We start from the raw sequence: 7,357 nt of genomic DNA, 5'->3' as shown, positions 1-7,357 counted from the left end.
GTTGGTTAAAGACTTATATTGGATAATATAAACCATAGGGTAACCACAAAGAAAGTATTTGAAAATATACAGATAAATTGTAAAGGAGAAAGGTGTGAGTCAGATACATCAAAAAAGATTAACAGTACAGCGGAGGAGACTGCAGTAAAGGAAAAGGGAGACAAAATAAGTATAAGACATAAGAAAAAATAACAAGACAAAATGGCTAAAGTAAGAAGTGCTTTTACAGTATTAACATTAAATGTTAATAGATTAAACTTCCCAATCAATAGGCACAGACTGGCAGAATGGCTATATATATATTTATGAGAGTGAAATGATAGAATAACGAAAGTCCTTGGTAACAGTAACCAAAATTGAGCTGGGATCGCCAATTTAGACAATTTAACCAAAACAAACTTTAAGTCAAAAGCCGTTACATGAGGTAATGAAGGATGTTATATATTAATAAAGAGTTTAGTCCAACAAAAAAATTAATAATCTTACATATTTATGCACCTAACCAGAGTGCCCCAAATATGTGAGGAAAACACTGCCAAAACTGAAGGGAGAAATAGACACCTCTAAAATATTTAAAATATCAGTGCACCACATTCATCTATGCAGGAGATCATAAGGAGATGGAGAACTCGAATAATATGATAAGGAACTAGACTTAAATACCTATAAAGAACATTGTACCAGAACCCAGCAGGATCAAGAGTCTTCTCTAGAGGACATGGATCCTTCTCCAGGAGAGTCCACATGCTGGGTCAGAAAACAAGTCTCAATAAATTAAAAGAAAATTGAAATTATAGTAAGCATCTCCTCTGACTGCAATGGAATAAAGCTGGAATTCAATAATAGGATGAGAACTGAAAATCCACAAATATCTGGAAGTTAAATGACACTTTTTTAAACAATCAATGGGTCAAAGAAGAAATCAGAAGGAAATCAGCAAATATCTTACGACAAATAAAAACTAAAAGCATCATATCAAAATTTATGAGAAACAGTGAAATGAAGGCAGTACTCAAAAGGAAATTTCTAGTGCTAAATGCTTACATTAAAAAAGAAGTGCCAAAGCCAAACACCTAACCGTACACCTGGAAGACCCAGAAATAGAACAGTTTTGAAATTACTCAAACCCTAAAATAAATTGTAAATTAAAACTTTCTATTATTATTTCATTGTTTAATTAAGACAAGGACTTTTGTGAAAAATGTGTCGTGTTTAGGAGCAGGGAGGGTGGCAGCTGGTTTGGATATGGAACCAAGAACCTTGTATACCCACCCAGCCTATTTCACTTACCCTTGACTTAATCTTAGGTAAATAAATAATCTCTCTCGCTTTCCTCATGTAAGAAAGGAGATAATGAAATGTAACTCACAAAACTGTAGAGATTATTCAATTTTAATTCACATCCATTCATTCAGTAAATTAATTGAGTACTTATTAAAGTTTGTTTGCTCATCATCAAGCACAATGGACACACTCTTACCTTCATCAAGCTTACATTACAGTCTATGGGAGTAACAGGCACTAAACAAAGCATTACTTGAAGCAAATTACAGTAATTGCTATGGTACATATGTATAACAGAAAGAACTTACTTGGCCTGCTTGTGGTTTTAGTGGGGAGTGGTGTCAGGGAAAGCTTTGTTGATAAAAGTGACATTAAAACAATAACTGAAGAATGAGAAGACATTTCCCACTCAGCTTGGCAGGTGAATTTCCAGGTGGCGGCCATCCCAAGCCAAAGGCTCTGAACAAGGAGCATAGGGCAATGCAGATCTAAAAGAAATGTGGAGAGGTTGGAACCGAGGAGGCAGGGAGATGGCAGGTGGTGAGGCTGGAGGGGCACAGTGAGCCACAGGATTAAGCCCCTTATCAGTAGAGGCCCCCGCTGTTACAGGGCTTGCCTTTTGCAGCACCTCATTGAATGCCACTGGATTACTAAACATATTCACTCCCTGGGTAATATCTTCCCAAATTACAAGCACATCTACCCTTCAAGAGAAGCTGCCGCCAGTTCCCGCCCCCCCAGCATTGTCACAGTTTTAGCTGTGAATGTACTGGTCACTCTCCCAGGAATTTGAGGGTCAGAAATCCCAGAATTTGCTGAACAAGACATGTTATTACTAGAATAACAATTGAGGAAAAGCCAGGAGCAATATTTCCAGTCATTCCAAAGAGCTGCTATCATGTCATATGCCCGATAAAAAACAATAAGCAAGCAAAAAGTATTCGTTTCTTAAGATCTTCATAACACATTACCACAACCTTGGCTGCTTAAACAGCCGAGTATCTGAAGTTCAGAAGCCTGAAATCAAGATGTTGCAGGGCCACATTCCCTCTGAAGGTTCTAGGGGAGAATCCCCTCTCTCCTCCAGCATCTTGTGGCTCCCGGCTTTTCCTGACCCAGGCCTCAGCACTCCAGTATTTGCCTCCATCTCTCTATGCCCTTCTCGGGCTGTGTACTCCCTTCTTCTTATAAAGACTCGTGAAATTGGATTTAGGCTCCAACTAGATAAACCAGGAGAGTCTCACCTTGAGATCCTTAGCTTAGTTATATCTGCAAAGACCCTTTTTCAAATAAATTCACTTCTACAGGTTTTAGATCGACATAATTCTGGAGGTGAGTCACCATGCAACTCATTATACCTACTTGTCTGATTTCTCCCCAATTTATTCATGAGACTGAAATTTTATTTCAGTATATTTCTCCCCCAAAATACATGGACTCTAGTGATTTTAGTCATTTTTCCCTCTTATGTCATCTACTAGAAGATTTGGGGAAAGTTACTTAAATTCTAGCTCTTTCCGGTACAGAGGGATAATATTTGTATCTACTTCCATGGTGGTTATATGGCTTAAAGGGGTGAAGGTATGTGAAAAAAATAGATGCACGTTGGCATTTAGTAAACACTATGAAAGTGTTAGGTATTGTCCTTTGTATACAACAGTGTGAATTCATTCAGATTTTTTTCCCCCTAATATTTTACTTATTAGAACTCAGGAAGTAAAAGTTTTGATAATGCAGAAGTGGGAGTATCATAAATTTGGAGCATGCCAGACAATCATATTCCAAGATGTCTAAGAAGGATCCTTCGAGTAGTACAGGCACTATTCAAACTGTTGAAAATTTGCAAGATTTTATAACAAGGATAAGGAGGAAAAGTGGCCCACTTTCAAAGACAGATTGTATGCATGATTTAAATAATTTCTTAGTGGCCAGTCTGAACCTAAGAATGGACTTAGAACTCTCCTTTGTTTTCTCTGCCTTATCATGATAAGCTTCTAAGCCATTAGGACTTTGGATTCCGATCAGCAGTCTTGTTATCTACCTCTATTAAGGAGAAATGTTCATTATTTTTAGCACTTCACGTGCATAAGCATAAAGTGACTTCTCGTTAGCATACCAGCAGACCTTTAGAATGTAACTGAATCACAAAGCTGTAAAGTATCTGTATAAAAGGAACACTCATTGGAGATAGGAAGAAGTTAGATGGAGTGGTCCTTGAGAATAGCAACACAATCATTTTTCAGGAATGACAATATTTTGTTAGACTTAATAATTTTGAAGGAACTGCTGAGAAACAGATCTGCAAATCCCATGACTGTACATTAAAAGTTAATTAGTTAAGCATGAACTCCCCATTCAATTTTTATATAGCCTGATGGTAAAGGTTGGAAATAGATGGTGGGATGGTAGCACACTGTTGTGAGCATAACCACCAGCACTGAAATATATAGGTCATGATGGTTAAAAAGAAAAGTTTATGATGTATGCATTACTAGAATAAAAATTAAAAGATAAAACATTGTTTCGTACAGCACTGTGAACCCAACTGTAGATGATGGACTATAGATAATAGGACAACTATAAAAATATTCCTTCATGAATTATTAGCAAATGTACAAAACTAATACAAAGTGGTGATAATAGGATTTTATATGAGAAAACTTACTAATGTAAATAATGGATGATATAGAGAAGTATTTAAGTAATCTTCATCAATTATAAAAAAAGGTAACTACTGTTTAAAAATAGTACAAATATTTTAAAAAGTGCTATCATCAATAATAACAAATGTTCCATATCAATGCCAGATATTGGCAGTGGGGTGGTGTTTGTGAATCTTGTATGTTATACAGGGTTGATTTGCAAAGTTACAAATTCTCTAAAAAGTCAATTAGAAATGACAGCATAATTTATTAAATGCTATTTCACTCTGATACCTTTATTTTCCTCATCTATTGGTTGAATAATATTACTAAGTCAGAAAGGTAAGAGTTGAGTACTTTCTTTCATCCGGAATGATCTTCAGAAAGCTGGTTACTGCTAGAAAGCAGAAACTCTCTGGCTGGCGATCTGATTATTTTTATCTATCATTTTGTATTGCAAAGAATAGTGAATTGAGTTCCTCTCTACATCTCTGTGTCTATATATGCTTTACCATGTTAATTTTCCATGCCTCAATTTTGAGGCTTTTCCATTTATACTTGCTTCTGGAAATCACTTTAAATGGAGAATTTAGATGTCCCATGGAGATACGTAGTATTCATTAGTCTAAAATTGATAATATTGAACATTTTATAGTATTCATTATGCATTGTTCCTGTCTGAGTTTTTTGTGGACCCCAGAAAAGTTTATTCTTAAACTTAATCAATTCCTGTGGGTGTGGACTCATGGTAAGTAGGGTCTTAACTTAAAATGTGACCCACCTCATTCAGCGTGAGCCTTAATCCTGTAAGGGAGTGTGATATAAACGGAGGAGAGGAAGCAGGAAAAACTGCCATTTTACCCTGGGATATGAGAGAGAACTCCAGGGTCACCCACAGCCTCAGAAAGACAGAGAACCCCCGAGAGACTCAGAGAGAGGACACAGGTTGAAATCAGCGGGCAGCTGCCGCTGAAGCAATGAAGCCCAGATGACAGGGGAGATATGAGCCATATGCCTGATCACCCACAGCTGAGCTTGGCGAGAAAGGGAGCCTGGAGAAGAAGGGAAAGACCGGCTGCCATTTTGCCTTGCCACATGGCGGGAATCCAGGATTGCCAGGAGCTGGGGAGCAACATCTCTGATGACACCTTGATATGGACATTTTCAGAGCCTCAGAACTACAGGATTTCAATTAAGTAAGTCCCTCTTATGAAAGCCAAACTATTTTTGGAATTTTACATTGGCAGTCTTAGAAAACTAATTGATGTATATTACTAAAAAAAAATGCGTTAAACAAAATAACACAGGATACATCAGGGTTATAATAAGAAAAACAAAAATGTACAGATGAATGTCAAATCTCGTTTTCTTAATTTTCAACCATTGTTTATATGATTAGCAGTTCTGCATCAGAGAAAACTGACCAAGTAAATATTTTCTTGGAAAATTAAGCCATTATGTGAGTGGATTATAAGTAAAAGAGTATAGCATAGTCATTTCTGTAATTTCATCTCTCTTAATTGTGAACAGAATCTTGCATTGGTTATAGTTTTTATTAATGTCATTCAGCACATTTTATTAAATTCTTACATTGTTCCAGTCTAGGTGGTGGTATATACAGGTAAGAAAACTGGATACAGGCTCTACCATCATAAAATTTAAAGTTTCCTAGGGAAGATGGGGCAATTAGTAAAACCATAGCAACAAAGTGGGCCAACTGCTGTGAGCACAGGACAGAAACGATTTAGTTTTTCTAACAGAAGGGGAGGAGTAAAAAGATTTCCCATTGTAAGGGACATTAAGCTATAATCTAAGGGATGATCCGGAATTTCAAGTTAAAAGAGTAGGAAAAATAGGAGCTACTGTACATTAAGAAGAAAGAATTATATTCTGGGTATGGTTAAATGGAGGGCAGGGGTGATGAGAGAAATTCTATGTAGTAGAGCTAAACTTTTTCTAGGAAGGCTCCTAATAAAGTATACCAGTATGCAGAGTCAGATAGTCATAGATTAGAGGTTAACATATTTATATTTAAATAATCTTCCTGTAAAACTGATGGTTAATTATAGAACAGGAGATGGCTAAACTAAATTGCATAAACATTTGACTTTATGTACAGCTTTAACATAATTTTGGTTTCTTTGATTCTGTAAAAAGATTTCCTAGGATCATACATGTACAGTTATTTATTCATTATTGCCTCATTTCAAATTAATTTATTGTCCCTAATACCAAGATGTGATGATTGAACTTTGAGTAAACTTGCATCAATTGTTTTACATGCCAAAATAATACTATTGGCTTAGTTGATGCAAGACATTTTCACCTCATTTGGAAAAAGACATCCACTCCAAGCTTTAAGTCTTGTCAATTTTATCTTCTCAATCTGTTTCAAATGCTTCACTTCCGTATTCTTGATTTCCCTTAATTTAAAAAACTCTATCAATGCCTTCCTGAATTATTACAGAAATCTTCAAACTTATTCCTTTTCTCTTTCCATCTTCTGTTATAGTTTTATCATCCATATTGCTGACAATAATTGGTAAAATATTTTTTTTAAAACTACATTTTTGGTCAATATATTCTAATATATTCTAATTGCCTATAGATTAAACTTCAAATCCCTTATCATGAATTAGTTTCGTAGTGTACGCCCAATGTTCACTTTCAGCCTTGGTTTTATTCAAACAACTCCAGGCAGAATGCCATTCTTATGTGCCCTTAAATGTTTTTAAACTTTATATGTACTCCATTATAAACCCCTACCTGATTCCCTTATGAAGAGTTACTAGCTATGTCCATTGTTCCCCTTATAATGTTTTGTGAATACATATCACAGTCCACTTTTTCATTTTACCTTCTCCATGTATGCTCATGTTACACTACCAGCTAGTGGAAACTTCTTGAGTTATTAGACTGACATGGAGTTTTCTCACTCTAAGATGGCATTCGGGTGCTCCATCTCTGAACCAAATGGCTTCAGAGAATCAGCACAGAGTTCGAAAGATAGTCTAAATAAATGGAAAGATGTGATGTCCTTATGGATTGGAAGTCTTGTTATTGTTAAGATGTCAATTCCCTTTCAGACTGATCTACACATTCAACATAATTCAAAATTCTAGCAGAAAATTTTGCTGAAATTGACCACATGTTTCTATCATTTATATGAAAAGTCAAAGGAATTAAAATAGCCAAGCCAATTTTTTAAAACAAGGACAAAATTGGAGAAATGATTTGAAAACTTACTATAAACCTTCATTATTCAAGAGAATACAACATTTGAGAAGGTATAGCCATATCAATGGAACAGAGCAGAGTTATAGGAAAAGAGCTATCTATCTATCTATATATAACATATGAATTTTTGATATAGGTACAAAGGCAGTTCAACAGAAGATAGTTATTAATTAATGTTGCTGATACATTTAGAT

This window comes from Dasypus novemcinctus, chromosome 14, assembly GCF_030445035.2.
Source record: "Dasypus novemcinctus isolate mDasNov1 chromosome 14, mDasNov1.1.hap2, whole genome shotgun sequence".
NCBI classification, from domain to species: domain Eukaryota; kingdom Metazoa; phylum Chordata; class Mammalia; order Cingulata; family Dasypodidae; genus Dasypus; species Dasypus novemcinctus.
Note: the sequence above shows the minus strand (reverse complement) of the source record.